At 43.0% G+C, this 16,783-nt stretch overlaps 1 protein-coding gene across 9 annotated transcripts in view; it reads left to right on the top strand.

Moving 5' to 3' along the window:
• The window catches only part of LOC122908796 (LIM domain containing preferred translocation partner in lipoma), a 673,192-nt gene that overhangs the window by 174,244 nt on the left and 482,165 nt on the right, over positions 1–16,783 (top strand). Inside the window, exon 1 of one of the 9 annotated variants that reach the window (XM_044251980.1) lies at positions 12,456–13,023. The exons of the other annotated variants lie outside the window; for them this stretch is intronic. The gene's annotated coding sequence lies outside the window, so the exon portion shown is untranslated. Of the gene's footprint in view, positions 1–12,455; positions 13,024–16,783 lie in introns of those variants that run through there. 9 annotated transcript variants of the gene reach the window in all.

A 16,783-nucleotide genomic window follows, 5' to 3' on the forward strand; every position in this document is an offset into this window, starting at 1 on the left:
TATTGTTTGGTGTTAGGTGGAAATCAAACACTATATTTTCTTGGAGAAAAAAGTGTCCAGGGTATCTTGAGTACTCTTGCAATTATTCTGAATTTTTTGGTTCCCATGTTTGTCTATACTTTCATTCAGTTGAGTCAGTTTATTCTAATAATGGCTAAGAGAATATATTATTGACAGTAAATAATGCACTCTGAATAAGACAAAGGAAAAGAGAAAAGAAAAAAGCAGCACTTTGTGGCTTTCTTGCATGTTTGAAGCAATTTACCTTGCTTTAGAATTGCATACGTGTGTGTCTATTTTTCTAAGCAGATTAGAAGCAGCCTGAAGACAGGAGAAATGTTTTCTGTATGTCTGTGCCAATGATTTTGCGAATTCAGGTGTAGTAATTAAAACAACTTTTATCATGTCCTTTGCTTGGAGTTGGCAGGTTTCTTTAGAATCTCTTTAGAAGTCATCCTATTACTCTTGAAATCCCTCTGCTTCATTTCCTTTCTGTGGAATGAAGAAACGTCCATCTGCCTACTGAACAAGAGAAATGGGTAGCCTGTTTATACACTGGCCCAAACTGTTACTGGAAGAAAAGGTTTCGTATATTTCAAAATGTTACAGAGCTAGGAAAAATATACACATGTAATATATAGAGTGCATATATATGTATATATATATATGATCTGTTCCTTGTCACAATATTTAACCCAACATGCTATTTACAGTAATGAATCAAAATGTCAGTTTTTAAAAATATGAAGTGTCAAAGTGTTCCCACATTGCAGGAAAGTTTGATGTGACAGTTTGTTAATCATGTGACTATTATATCAAATGTGTCTCACAATGTTTTTGCTCAGTGTTCTCTCTTGTAGGCTCCTCACACTTTTTTCGTGATTTCCTAGTTCAAGTTACTAACCCAGGGAGCACATTCAGGTTACGTGTCTCCCACACCTACCTCACAAATGCTCTGTTTTTCTGTACTAAAAACTGAATGGATTTCACATGATTTTTGAGTGGTTTGATTTTGTGCCTGACACATTTATGTATAGTGGCTAAAAGAAAAAAATAAAATTCCCTTACTGTAATTTTGTTGTTTTCACTGCAGAATCATTACTTGAAACTTTAACATGGAGAATGGATGTTTTGTGTTTCAACAACTTGGGAGCCCCAAGGTCTAATTCAGGTGTCCTTATTTGCTTTTCGCCACTCTTTAAACTTGGGTGCATTTAAAAATTTTGTTTGGCGTGCTGATTTTACCAAATTCTTCATCCTATTAAAAGGGTAGAAATCATAGATCATAAGTGTCTCATATTTTGGAAAATGCGGTATGATTTTTCTCAGGAGAATTTATGGCTCTGCTACTTGGTAGCTCTGTGTCCATGGGCTACTCTTAATCTTTGGGCCTTAGTTTCCTCTGCATAATTGTTAAGGTTGAAATTAGATCAGATCAGTGAATTTTTAATCTATGCTTCATGGAACCCTGGGGTCCTGAGTGGAGATGTGGCCTTGGATCCTGAGGTACAAGGTGAGCAGTGAGGACCCTGGTTTTTTCTACCTGAGTAACTGCCCTCATGGATTTGTTTTAATTTAGTTTTATGTGCTATTTCATTTAAGTACAAGGTTCAGTGGCTTAAATAACCAGTTTGCCCACTGGTTGGCACCCACCCTACTAGATGGATCTAGAGTAGGCATTCTTCCACTCTGTGGCTCATTTCTTGAGAGTTTTCTTTGGTGGGAAGGCACCTGATGGTGGGTTAGTCTGACCTCGGTTTCCACCTGTGGACCAGGAGGCCCCCATGGAAGTACTTTCAATGACCAGGGGTTCTCCATACTGAAATTTGTGGCAAGGGCCACTAACTGAGCTCGCATCTGTGTCTGAATTTAATCCTTACGTCTTTGTAGTCTTAATAAACTCACTTTCCAATTCAGCAGATTTTTGGGTAGCAAAGACCACGATTTACAACAAGTCTTGCCAGAGGAAGGGATAGGGGTTTTGCGGGTATTTTTGTCTGCTTCTGGTCAAGAATGTGAATGTTATGTTTAAGCTGGAGAGGTGCAGATAGTATGGGGAGGAGTGTGTGCAGCCGCAACTTGAGTTTTTAATTTATCTATGATTTTCCCCTCCCTCCCACCCCGTTTATATGTAATTACCACCTGGATCCATCGTTCAGGGCATGTTCCTCTCCATATACCCCTGAATGGTGTAGCATGAGAATACAAAGTTGTGAATTAGCAAATCAAGGTAGAAATGGTTAAGAGAGGAATGATTAAGGCATATGACTTAGTAACACTATAGAAAAGCCTTGAAGTATGTGCATAATAAAATCAAATTGGAGAAAATATTTCTCACAGATTAAAAAAAAAAAAAGTCCTAAAGATGGCAAGGAAGATGATGTCTATTATGCAAGATGCAGAAGCATCATTTTCAAAGTTCCGCAGGAATCAAATTATGGTATTCGTTTGATTCAACTCTTTTAATAGCTGGAATCCTGAAGGGAGAGGATGGTCAAGTCTCCTGGTCTGTGCGTGACACTTTCTTAGAGTGAAATGCCCTCTGGTAATAAATCTCATAAAACCGGTGCGAGTCCAGCAGCAGCAGCTGAAAGCCAAGACAGAATGTTCTTTTATTGAGTCACATATCAGCCATGGGGAGGCACCTGGGTTTATTTGGATGAGGGGAGGGATGACCCAAAATGTGTGTGTAGGATAATTAGGAAAAACCCTGAACTGATTCCTGGCTCACTCCCTAAAGACACTGGTGAGATCAGGCAAAATGCTCTAAACAAATGTGGAGTTCTAGAAATACAGTTTCCAATGAAGCAGGAAGTGCTCTGTGCATGGAATACTATGAGGGGCTTTTAGGGTGGAGGGAGATGACATGAGGATGAACCAAAACAAAAAGCATTCATTTGTCTTGTTTGTTTAGTTATCTTACTTCTTCATGGACTCCTTTCTGCCTCCTTTTTCTCTTGCTGGAGTGTAAGGACCTTGAGTTTAGAGCCTTGTCTGTCTTTGTTTCCCAGTTGCCTAGAGTCATGCCGGGCTCACTTATGAGCTCAATAAATATTTACTGAATGGATGAGCAGTATTGAAAGATAACATTATGGACAGAAGAAACATGACAGAAATCTGGAAAATTCTCACCTGGCCACATCCAAATTCCCTGGGACTTTTACTTAATGTTTATTGAATTAGGCATTATTCTAAGCACTTATCACCATTCACTCACTCAGTCCTCCTGACGGCTCTCTGAGGAAGGTATTGTTACTCCTACCATTTCACAGAGGAAAATTTGAGCACCAGCGACTTCACACAGCTAGCTCAGGTCATATGTTCATGAAACGCAGAGCCAGGAGTTGAACTCAGATAGTCTGGCTCTAGAAGCTGTCCTCTTAACCACTAAGCTATATGGTCTCTGCGCCCTGAGTGAAATTAGACCTGCATGTTCTATGTCCCAGCATGTGGGGAGGCGGAAACAAGATGATAGGTGTGAAGTGTTAGGGAAGGGGTGAACCACCAGGTGAAGGTGAGACGGCTCTCAGATAGCTATGATTTAAAGTAGAAAGTAGTTGGGGCTCCTGGGTGGCTCAGTGGGTTAAAGCCTCTGCCTTTGGCTCAGGTCATGATCTCAGGGTCCTGGGATCGAGTCTTGCATCAGGCTCTCTGCTCAGCAGGAAGCCTGCTTCCTCCTCTCTCTCTCTGCCTGCTTGTGATCTCTGGCTGTCAAATAAATAAATAAATAATCTTAAAAAAAAAAAAAAAAGGTAGAAAGTAGAGCCTTGGTGAGAAAGTTCAGAGAAGAAAAAAGAACCACTACTTCCAAATGGGATGCGGGGCAGGGGATGAAGGAAATCTTTGAGGGGGAAGTGATGTTTGGGTAAACTTTGAATGGATGGGATTTTGGTAAAGGGAGATATTTTCTGAGTCAATGGAACAAATGACAGAATCGAGGTAGCAGTGTGCACGCTGGTGGAACAGTTAGTTCATCAGTGGTGGTTGATTAGTTAGCAGATCCTGTGTGTGGAGGCCTGGGGAAGGGAGGGCGCTTGTTTAGACAGGGGAGAAAACAGTGAGCGGGGTAGCGAATGGGAAGATGATCAAGCATCACAGAAAAGCTTGAGCAGCCTCACATTCTTTCTGGGGGTTGACTATGGGCAGAGAGCTAACGCCTGCCTTCCCTAGATCATGTGTTGAGTCATCATTTTCTTATGCATGGTCCATAAATACTTGTCCAAGTTGATACCACTCTAAAAAGAGTGGCCGCAGAAGCCTGGGAAATGCCGTATACTCTGGCGCCCTCTTAGGTATTGACAACGTACCTTAGCTTCTCTTAGGAAGCCCCTTGGGATGACAGTCAGCTTGGCCTTCCTTTGACCCTGGCACTTTGTTTTTTGCTTTCGAGCAACCCTAGTTGATTTCTCCTAGGAGACATCCTTTGGGAGACCCCCAGCCAACAAGCTGGGCTGATTCGCGTCCGTTTTCTGACAGATTGTCTGAGATTAGAGCCAGGTCCATCCTCAGGGCAGCCGCGAGTCCCATCTGAAAGAAGTTAGAGCGTTCTTGCCTGTAGCGATGACGCGTCATTTAGAAAGAAAGCTGTGCTCAAGATAAACTTGAGAACCTGCAGCCCCTCTGAAAAAGTAAGAGTGAGAAGCAGGAAGCGAAGGGGCCTTAGGTCTTGAAATGGAATGTGCCCGCGTGTGTTGGTTACACCAACCACGGGAACTCCCCCAGCAGGCTGCCTTGTGAACATTTTTTTGAGACGACAGCGTCAGTGTTAGTCGCTCACCACCTAGCCCCAGAGAGGCCTCGGTGCCTGGTTTACACCCTCCATCGGCCTGACAGCGAAAGGAAGGCTGCACTGAGGGTCTGCTCTGTGCCAGACCCTCCCTCAGGAGCTCCCATGTAAAAATGACCTCACTTAATCCCCTCAACAATGCACGTAGGTCAGGATTAAGAATCTCTTCTTTTATAGATGAGGATGCTGAATCCCAGGGTGCCTCCCTTGTGCTGAGTAGGTCAGGTTTTTTTGTTTTTGTTTTTCTTTTTAAATCTCAGACCTTTGTCATGGTCCTTTCCCTCCCTGTCTGCCTGGTGAACTTGAGTTCCTCCAGGCTATGGCTAAAAGAGTTTCTCTTCTGAAGAGTCTCTGAACCATATGTGGCCTCTTGTCTTGAATTGTGTGCCGACATTGTTCTTTACATGTGTGTGCTTTCTCTCCAGATTCAGAACTTGGGTCAGAGTGACCTGAGAGTCCATGTGCTTCAGTGGCCATGCTGGCCTGCATTTGGCATTCTCTATAGTCCTGACTTCAAAGGAAACTTCTCAGACCTAGTCTGTCAGGGGATGCTGCCTCTCTAGTCCATTGTTCTAGATCTGGCTTAATTTTGAGTTGTCTAGATTCTAGGCCTCCTTATTTATAATGTCATTTCCCCACTCCTGGAGTCTACCTGGTACCTTCTTATTCATCCAGGTCCTGTCTTAGCTATCAAGCACTAGTTTTCAAACTTGGCATGCATTGGAATCACCTGGAGTGGTTCAGTTGCTGTAAAGCTGTGTTACGTTGGAAATGTAGATTACACTCACTCTCAGAGATTATGGTCCAGTAGATCTGAGAACACAGTGTGGGGGAGTTTGTCTTTCTGATGAGCTTCTGGATGATTCTGAAACTGTCAGTTTGTGGGCTCACTTTCATTAGCATGTCTTTTAAGTACAGTTCAAGACCCCTGTTTTCCAGGAAATTTAACTGACTATCTTAACCCAAAGTAGTTTCTTTTTTTCTCTATTTCTCATTCTTCTTCTTTTGTATGTTCATGGAACCCATCTCAGACTTTATCTGAATTAAGTAACTTTTCATTCATCTAAGGCTCAGGAGCTCCATTGCTGACTTCTAGTGCCTTACTAAACACTTTACATAAGAGAGGCCACGTTGTATAAATGAACACAACTCTGGGTGGGGTATCTTGAATCCTAAGTTCGCATCTTGACATCGCCTCCATGACCGTTGTGCTTTAGGGACAAATCTTATCTTGTGGAGTCGAGTTTCCTCATCTCTAAAATAATTATTCCATTTCCTCATGCTGCAGAGGCTCATAGATAGAGAAGATCAAATGAGATAGTGATGTAGGAGTGCTATACAAATATGATATTCGTAGTAAATTATTGTTGGCATTCTGTTTTGTAGAATTGACTCATTCAGTTTATCATCAGTGATGACGCATGAAGGAAATGCTGTTGTTTTCAATGAAATGGGGACTGGAAGTAGGGCTGAAGGGACACTGGGATTTCAAGAAAGCACTGTAGGTTCCTGGAAATGATTTTCGCACCAATAGCTGTGAGCCAGTGTTCAGGACAGAAAAGCAGTGTACATTTATACTGTACTTCTGTCTTTAGGTAGATTAGGGCAACAATTATGAAAATCTATTCATGTTCTAAACTTCTCATGTAAACTTGAGCAATGAAATAATGATGTTAGTTGTCACTTATAAGGGCTTGTAGGGTGATTGCTAGTGGGTAAGTTGCTAAATCCTTGAACTTTGGTTTTCTATAATAAGAATACCTAAAAAAGGAAGTATTCTCTTCTCAGTTTTCTTAAGAAAGCCTTTCCATCCCTTTAAAGCCTAGACCTGGTACTGAGGGCCAGAAATAGGGGTAAATGTAATTTCTTCCTTCATGGAGTTTATAATCCAAGGGGAGACTCAGACACACAAATAACCAGCTGTTTTACCTAGCAAAATGACGTGGGTGACAAAGGAGATGTAGAGAGGTAGCATGTTGTGGGAATCTGGAGGAGGGTTTCAGTGGGTACAGAATCGGGGAAAAGCTTCCCAAAGGAGGTGGCAGTTGAGCACACCTTTAAGAACTAAAAGGATTTCAGCGAATGGACTTTAGGTTGAAACAAGCCAGACGAAGAGACAGTACGTTAGTACTCTAGGCATTTCGATCGTGTTTTATCGCCAAGGCTATGGGAAAAGCGTCAGTGCACACTTTTTAAAGATCTCCTGCTGATTTCCTGATCCAGCTGACTATGCTTACTTTATTTCTTTTAGTACATGCGTCCCTTCCTTCTTCCCACAACGTTCCATGCTTAAGTTTTCTTTCCTGGTTATTCTCCTTTCTTTCTTGCAGAATTGGCTTACTCTCACTACCATATTCCTTTGGACCACCTCTTACTCTTGTTCCCAAATATTTCAAAGCCCTCTTCCATCTTCCATGTATCAATTCCACTGATGTGTTTGCCTTATGGAGACACTACTCTCTTCTCTGGGCTCTGGATCATCAAGGCTGTAATGTCAAAGTCAAGTCAGTACTTCCGTGTGAATGGTTCCTTTGTGGCCCAGAGGAGATAAGGTCACGGCGAAAGGAAACAGGTTGTTAAGAGCTGCTGGAATGAAGAATCAAGTCCTCAGCTTGTCTGAGAAGGCGAGGTAGACCTGACATTCTATGGCTGGCTTTGTTAGCAGCTTTTGATGTTTGGAGTCTTACATTTTGATGCTTTTAATAATGTCATATAACTTTACATCAACTGAATCCAGGCAATTTCAGCATCCACTACATTATTAATTCCAGATGGGAAAATTCATTAGGGTTCAAATTTTGTTTGAGGCCCAACTGTTTCTTAAATTATTATTACAATTATTATCTATTTATTTTTTTTACAACTGATGGGAAGGGAAATTTAACAGCTGTGTGATTAGCAGGCCATGAAATTAAAAATGTTTTGCACAGAATCAAGAGGTTGTTTACTACAGAATTCCTCATCTGAGAATTAAGTATCATTAAGATTGGCCACAAGATGCTCTCTTTCACTATTTAAGTTCGATTTCTCACATCTAGTTCTTTGCTAAAAGGCCTTTAACCTTTTCTGGAAGGAAAATGCTGGTCAGATCATCCCAAAGCATTTCTGATGTTTACAGTCAAGGTAAAAACTGCGTTTCAGTCACTCACAAATTAACCGTGCGCCTAGAAATTCAGCCTCACTGCTCACAGCAAGGAGTAAGTAAGTCCCAGTTTGAGAAAGTCTGGTCAACTAGAAAAGGCTGTCCCTGTCAACATCTTGAGGCTTCTGTTCTCGAATTCTGCAAATGCAGGTGGGTGATATCCATCCACTCCTTTTCCCCTTTACTCAGGTGATACCACTTCTTGGGCCCTTTTCCAAAAATCCCTCCTTTGGGTTACAGAAAGTACCACATGGCACCTGCTTTGTGTGGGGGTGTCAGCAGCCTGCGGCAGACGCAGAGAAGCACGAGGGTCCAGAACATTCGCTGGAGTTTCTTGCCGAGTCTGAAGCCGGTTCCTCTCTTTGCTCCCTTGAGTGGTGTGTGCTCTCGGCAGTTCCTTTGTCTCATCCTCTTATTTAATGGAGGTGAAAATACAACTGGCCTCCAAGGTTACTCTGAGGATTAGAAGAGTTAGTACCTGGAAGACGTGGAGCGCTCTGCCTGACTTACCGTTCACGCTTAGTCGCTGAGCGTGTGAGGCAGCTGCCTCCATTTCTTAAGGGGATGCATTGTTGTGTGTGGAGGTCTTTCCCACACATCCAGCACGGCCTCGTGGAGCTTTCAGCCTGGAGTTTCTCGTTTCGTCCTGTCTTCTTTGTCTTTCCTGTATGAAAATTATTTATATACTTGTCTTAACTCTTTAGATAGGTTTTATCTTTATATTCAGTAATTCAACTAGACCCAGTCTCTGCCCTTAAGGGATTTTTTTGGTGGACGGGCTTGGGTTGGTGAAAGTTAATGTGGGTAACTCTTACTGGAGAGAGAATTGGCTAGATTAACGATCTCCCCAATAAGAGTTATGATATTTAGATAGTGTCTCTAATGTGCCGATTTGTGGTCATTGAAGGAGAGAGATGTTAGTTTTGGTGGAATTGGAGACAGATGTAGAGAGAATGAAGGAAGTCTGCCTGGAGGAGGAAGCATTTGATGTGGGACCTGAACACGGGGTGGAATGTAACCTGGTAGAAAAGGGGAAAGGCCTCTCCAGGCTAAGTGAAGGGTATGAATGGCACCTGGTTTTTTCGAGTTTCCTGTGTGCTGTCCACCATCCAGACCCTTTGGAGAGCTGCTGTTGCTGGTGGAGCCTCTCCTGGAAAGCCAATGAGTGTGTGAGTGAGGCTTTCATAGTCTCTGGGTCCTATGTAAAAGTGGACAGAGGAGCCACCCCCCTACCCCCACTTATATCCTAGGTGCCTTTGAAAGGGAGTTCGCTCTTAGGTGGGGGTGGGGGAGAGGAAGACTAGGAGGGACAAAGGCGAGACATGAGGCACGCTTGTACACAGATTAGAATGAAAGCTATCACATATTCTTTATCTTTCTCTCACAGATTACTTTTGGGGTAATATAAGTACTTTTGCTTCCCCCCCCTTTTAAATATCCAAGTGTCCTTTTTTCTCTCTTTATCTCTACTTTTTCGTAAGAGACATTATTAAAATTACTCTTGTCCTCTGCCCTTAAACATAAATCTGGGTGGGGTTACACAAGACAGTATTTCCTGGAATACATTCCTTGCTGGACAATAGATCTGGGTGTTTAAATACCTTTCCTATCAAAGAAGGTCATTCCAAGTGGGGATGTGCCCAGAAGGTCTGTGGTGGTAGAGGAGTGTGTTTCCACACTGTGGCTACCTGTCTCAGCTCTTGGCCATGTCAGGGTGGTTTTAAATTTACTGTCACTTTTAGCGAGTGACCCGATGAGGCACCATCACGGGCCTCTGGGTGGCCAGACGGTACCTGGCGTCGCTTCCCGATACCGAGGCTACCCTGGAACATGTCCTCGCAAGGGTGAGAGTTAGCCAAGCAGCACTGTTTCTGGGGGTGCCGTTCCAGCCTGGGGAGGGCTGGTCCCGAAGTGGCTGCCATTGCTTTAAACGTTCATGGCATTGTCTGCAGAGGTCATGATGAGCCGTCTGTAGAAGTCAGAGACTCATGAGATGTGAGAGCGTGACATCCACTTACCTCGCTCCAAGTGTGGGAAAAACTGAGGCCCTGATAAAAATATTGTTGAGCACAGGGGTCTTTCGCTTAGAGGGGTGGAGCGGGGGAGCATCAGATCTCCATGAGCTCTCCGCTTGATAGTTTCTCATCATTACGGAAAGACGATGAGAAAATGGATCCATACAGAAAATGGATTCTGAGTAAAACCTATTCATCATTTGAAAGAAAAAGAGAGAGAAAGATAGAGAAAAAGGAAAAAAAAAGTTCCTTTTGCATTGCATGCTATTACAGACTCTATCTGTAGCTTAGAGAAGACCCAGGCCCCTTGGGGTGAGGATCCTTCTATGTAACAAGAAAGTCTCAAGAAATGCAAGTCACTTTGAGTGTCAGCATCTTTGGTTGGTTGCGGTTGCATTTGTTATAAAATAAAGGTAGAGTCAAACCTAGAAGTTTCGGGGGGCACCTGGGTGGCTCAGTGGGTTAAGCCTCTGCCTTCGGCCCAGGTCATGATCTCAGGGTCCTGGAATCGAGCCCCGCATTGGGCTCTCTGCTCAGTAGGGAGCCTGCTTATGCCTCTCTCTCCCTGCCTGCTAAAAAAAAAAACAAAAACCTAGAAGTTTCGCGGTGCCTGGGTGGCTCAGTGGGTTAAGCCTTTGCCTTTGGCTCAGATCACGGTCTCAGAGTCCTGGGATCAAGCCCTGCATCGGGCTCTCTGCTCAGCGGGGAACCTGCTTCCCCTTATCTCTGTGTCTGCCTTTCTGCCTACTTGTGAGCTCTCCCCTGTCAAATAAATAAATAAAATATTAAAAAAACAAAAACAAAAAAACCCTAGAAGTTTCTACTGGAATCGTAGACCTTTCCTTCCAGGGGTACAGTTGCTGTCAGAAATAGAGCTGTGTCCTTGTCATAATCCATTGTCACTTGCATGGGAGTAGTTCCTAAAATGTGCTCCCATGGAACGCTAGCTCCACAAATGGCCAGATGAACTTGGGAATCAGCTATTTTTATAAGCCACTCGTTCTGGAGAATTCTCCGTGCATCTTCAGCAAGATTAACTCAGAGAAGTCCTGTAGGTAAAAACATTAGCCACAGCATTCCTTAAATTCAGGTTTTGTCAAATTTATATCCTTAAATTCAGGTTTTGTCAAATTTATTTTATAATGGAACCATTCTGTGGACAGTTTCCCAGACTCGAGTTTTGTGGAACATTCTTTGGATAGCATGGCTTTGTGAAAATTCTTAAGGTTCACATCTGTCATCTTGTAATAATCTTCTGTGAAATACAAAGTCATTTAGGTACTACAGATCTTCCTCTGCTCTCCCTGCACCATAGGAGGAATTACAGACTTATTTCAGGATCAAACACATTGCAAATGAAATGTTGTTTGGAGGGGAGGGGAAAAAAAAAACCTTCTAGAGCCTAATAATTGGAGAAAGAAGACAGTGTTATACCAGCCAAACCCAATTTTGTGAATTAGGGCTTTAACTTGGGGAGTTGTTCCTGAAAATAACTTGTTTTTAAGCAAGACTTTGTTGCCTTCTGGTGGTAGGCTTTTTTTCACCATCAAAGGCATGAATATTGGGAGATTTTAAACTGTGGCATGTTTCTTGCATTCAAAACCAAGGCATGGAGGACACAATAATTTTTTTTAACTTTTCTGAAAAGTTGGTTTGACCATTATGATAGTGTTTTCTTCTGTTTATTTAGGATATTAGCTTTCTTTCTTTCATTCTTTTGTTGTTGTTGTTCTTCTTCTTCTTCTTTATTTTTTCCTTTAAGCTGGAAGGGTCCTTGTTGATCTGCCCAAACCTGCACTTGACAGATGAGGAAATAAAAGTCTCAGAAGGCTTCAGTAACCTTTCTAAATTCAATCTCCTAGTTATTGACAAAACCAGAAGTAAAATCAAGATCTATCATTTATCTGTTCAGTACTTTTTTTTTTTTTTTTAAGATTTTTAAACTTTTTTATGAGAGAGAGTGAGAGAGAGAGAGAGAACAAGTTGTTCCAGGGGCGTTGGGACAGACTCCCCACTGAGTAGGGTGCCTCACACGGGACTTGATCCCAGGACCCTGAGATCATGACCTGCGCTGAAGGCAGAGGCTTAACCCACTGAGTCACCCAGGCACCCCTAATAGTATATTCTTAAGAAGAAAGGAGTTATTAGGGCACCTGAATGGCTCAGTTGGTTAAACATCTGACTCTTGGTTTCGGCTCAGGTCCTGATCTCAGGTTTGTGAGATTGAGCCCAGCGCCGGTACTCAGCGGGGTGTCTGCTGGAGACTCTCTCTTTCCCTCTCCCTCTGCCCCTCCTGCTGGTGCTCTCTCTCTCAAATAAATATAAATATAATACAAATAAATATTATATATAATTATATAATATATTATATAATTTAATAATATAAATAAATATAAATTTTATATATAATTTATTATGTATTATATATTTATATATAAATATACATTTATATAAATATAAATATGATATATGATAAATATAAATATAAAATATAATTAAATAACTTTTTTTGTTTTAAAGAAAGGAGACATTTGCTTCTCTTGATTAGATAGTAGGTAGATAGATGCATCCATACATAGAAAACTACATGCATGGATGAAAGATAAAAGCCCATAATTAGAAGCTCTTTTACCTTCAAGGTAGGAAGACTGTTCCTCATCCTTTGGCTTCACCCAGGCCAGGGCAGTCCTTTGTTACTATTCGCTTGAGAGATTTATTCACTTTAGTGGAGGAGATACGCGTGAAAGAGAGGCTTGTGCCCCACGTGTCATCTCTCGGTCTCCGTCGTGGCTGAGGGAGTCCCTCGGGCGAGTGGGAGTCGAAGTCTCCGTGGTGAGGAGGACTGGCTCATCACCAGCTGCTCTAGGGCTGTGGCTTCATTATCAGCCACCGTGTGGTTATTTCTCTCCCTCACTCCCCTTGCATTCCAGTTTCAGCCTCTTCTTTGCCCATCACCCGTGTCTCAGCAGGAAGGCAGGGCAGGCAGCTCGGTTCCAGAAAAGATACTCTTGCTTCCAGGGGCAAGCCAGCTGCAGCCAAAGCAAAATGAAATTCTCGTGCCTTTCAGTTTCTTCCTTCAGGTAAGAAGATTTGTTATAGTAGAGGTCATGGGCAGGCCCCCATGAGAGAAATCTCTAGTCCTTTCAGAAATACCAAAAAAAAAAAAAAAAAAAAAAAAGAAAGAAAAAAAAAAATCTCTAGTCCTGTGCTAACTGTTATCTGTGCTGTGGTAGCACGGGGAAGGAAGCCCAGTGGTCTGGGTGATGGAGAGCATGGGTTTCGGGCTACATGGCTTTGTCCATGAGCTATGGGATTCCTGGGAAAACCAAGAAACCTTGCTGAGCCTCATTTGCCCCCATCTCTGTGGGGCTTGTGGAGTCATGCTTTCTGGAGTTGTTGTGGGGATTAAATGAGATAATGGATACGAACAGGCTTCATAAACTACAAAGCACCCTATATATACATTATTTATACCGTCATTATTATTATCAGTGGTAATGATGTCTGCACGGCTGCCTTTGAGCCAGGTAGCATTTTAAGCATTGTGCATCTGTTAGCAAACAGTGCAGACGGCAGCTCTGTGTGGCCATGGACAGCCCCGGGCATTGTAAATCACCAGGCCCGGCTGCTCCCCAGGATCAGGGAAGGTGGATTACTAAGTGGTTATGGGCATGTCCTTTCTCTTCCCTGGACCTGTTAGACTTTCGGTAAAAGAAGAACTTGGACGCTGGTTGAATGTCCAGCCCTGCTTGTTCTGGCATTTGTGATTCTGCTGGGCAGTGTTCTGTCCCTCACTGGCTCGGTCACGTTAATCAGAACTCACATGTAACTGAGGGCTGCCGTAATCTTCTCACACGAGCCCTGAGTGTTTGTGTAACTTTCCCAAGGCCACACAGCCTGTGAGTGTTGGAGCCAACACGGAAACCCTGCTCTGGCAACCCTGGGGCAGCTGAATGATTTGATCTCAGTCCAGTGATCCCGGGTGCCGTGCTGTCAGACTGCAGTCTAATCAGCTTCGTGGTTATCAGTGCTCTCTTTCGGGTCGTGGGTCTTGTTGTCATTTAAGGGCCCAGTTAGCTCCCCAGCATCTTGACTGCCAGGTTTGCAGCACTGGAATGTGGATGCCAGCCACTGATTCAGGGCGTGGCCCTCGTTTGTGTCCCCCTTTCCCCACACATTTTTTCTATCCCCCCCAAACTCTTCCAACCCCTCAGGGAGGCCTGCTGCTGGCATCTACCTAAACTGTGTTTGGCAGCGTGACCTTTTCACATCAGAAACCACTTGAAGAGGCTGCTGGGGCACGACACCGGACAAGTCTCCGCAGGGGAGACGTGTTTCTAGCCACAGCCTGTTTGTTTTCTGTAAGGCGTGCGCACTCTGACCTTCTCACGGTTGCTTAACTCTGCCAGCCTTGGCTGCTCCGGCTTTGGTTTTGCTCTGAGTGATTTTATTATTTCTAAAGGCCTGGTTTTCTTGCTGCAACACAAGAGTTGGAGCCTAGTTGCATCTGGGAAAAGAGTCACACCTATGGGAGTTGGTAGAAAATGGACCCTTAGAAACCCAAGGAAATTGACATCAATCTTAGACTGCGGACATCTTCCATCTCTGTCTCTGCCTCCTGTGTTGGTGTGGTGCTATTCCAACCACTCTTATTGGGTCCAGCTTTCTTGGACAGTTGCCCTTTGCTCCTAACCCATGCAAGTGTGCTGTTGTACCAGGAGTACACCGTGAATGGTGTGATCCACTCTGCAGCTTCTTTATTCGTCTGCCTGCATGTGAATTATGTGATATTATCTATAGACGCTGAACCAGGCATGGTAGTTGATACCAAAATGAATTAAACACAATCCCTGTTTTCTTTTTAAAAATTTTTTTAAAAAGATTTTATTTATTTATTTGACAGAGAATGAGAGAGCACAAGCAGGGGGAGCAGCAGGCAGAGGGAGAGACAAGCAGACCTCCCACTGAGTGGGGAGCTGGACATGGGTCTTGATCCCAGTACCCTGGGATCATGTTCTGTTCTGAAGGTAGATTCTTAACTGACTGAGCCACCCAGGCACCCCACCCCCCCACCCTGCCGAATCCCTGTTTTCAAGAACCTAATACTTTGATCAGGGAGGGGTCATTAATTCAATCAAACACTAGTTCTTGAGTGCCTACTGTGACCAACTATCAGGCCTTTAACCAGAACTGTGGGTACTAGGCAGACACAGGCCCTCTCATCACGGGGTTTCTGGTCCAAGAATGACGATGACCACATTCATAATTTCACAGATACTTATGTGATTATGGTTGTGGTACATGCCACAAAGCACAGGTGCAGGCTATTGTGGGAATATTAAACACTTTGTGTTTTTGGCCTGGTTTGTGGGCGAGGTATATTTCCTCAAAGAAGTGGAGTTAACCAGGTAAAGATGGGCACTGGAGAGTGGGCTTGGGCATAGACACCTCTCATCTGAGGTACGCAATGGTCAGGACTCAGATCAAGTGTGGAAGTTAGTGCATCAACCTGGGTTGCTGCTAAAATTCATATATATATATATATATGAGATTAATATATATATATTAATATATATGCATATATACAAGTATATACTTGCTGCCCCCTCTAAAAATGGCAGGCTTTTCTAATATCATGACCTGTTCTAGCAATTATAAATTGACTTAAGAAAAATATTTTGTTTTTCCTTACTACTTAAATGTGTTAAAATAATTCACTGTATATCATATGTATGCCCAAGGTCTTTGAATCCAATTAGTAAGACAAACATTTTTTTTTTTTTAATGTCATTGTTGAGAAACACCAAAATAAATAACTGGTAAAGAGAAACCCAAATATGGATGCCTTGAGCTTTCTGCTGAAATCTGGGAGTGTCTTGTTGTTCCACATGGTTTCAGATGTATCATTTTCCTTCTGCAGGTATTAACTTACTTATCGAGAGTGTCTCGCTTAGGTTAAGTGTTTTACTGGACTTTTGGAGGTAAGACGGAGGGTAGAGGCAGAGCGGCTGCTTACGGACCTTCAGATATGTCATGCTCGATGGCCGGAGGGCGAGTGAAACTCAAGTCCTACCCTCCCTCTGTTTGCCCACCCAAGGCCAGGCGCGCTTGTCTAATGTGCACAAAAGAAACTAACGGTTAGCAGAGGCCTGGCTCTGGAAATGTCTGGCACAGGTTTGTTTTTCTCTGAAAGCACTCATAGTTTAGTGGGGGAGGCAGACACGGGAAGAAATAAACATAATTATATTGCCAGCTAGAATGAGAGATGTTAACCGAAGGTACAAGTAACATTCTAAGGGAGCTCAGTTGATGGATTTTATCTCTGACAGGGTGGAGAGAATAAATTTATCTTAACATTCAAAGAGCCTAGGTGTGTGGGTACGTCTTTTTCTTTCTTTTCTTCTTTCTGTTTTTTCTCTTCCTTCCCCACTCCCCCTTCTTTCCTTCCTTCCTCCCTTTTTCTCTCTCTTTCTCTTTCTTTCTTTTTTTCTTTCTTAACAAGAGCTTTATTGAGATCTAATTCATCGATCATACAGTAACTTTTTTAAAGCATACAACTCAGGGTTTTTATTATATTCGCAGAGTTGTACAAACGTCATGAAAAATCAATTTTTGAACATCTTCCCCACCTCAAAAAGAAATCCACACCCGTTGGCAGTGACCCCTTACTTCCACAAACCTCCTTCACCTAGTCCTGAGCAGCCACTAATCTGCTTTCTGTTTTGTAGCGTGGCCCATTCTGGATATTTCCTGTGAATGAAATCATGTAATAGGTGATCTTCTGTAACTGGGTTCTTTCACTTAGTATGGTGGTTTCCAGTCTCATCCTTGCTGTGGCAC

Source organism: Neovison vison, chromosome 6, assembly GCF_020171115.1.
Source record: "Neovison vison isolate M4711 chromosome 6, ASM_NN_V1, whole genome shotgun sequence".
NCBI lineage: Eukaryota > Metazoa > Chordata > Mammalia > Carnivora > Mustelidae > Neogale > Neogale vison.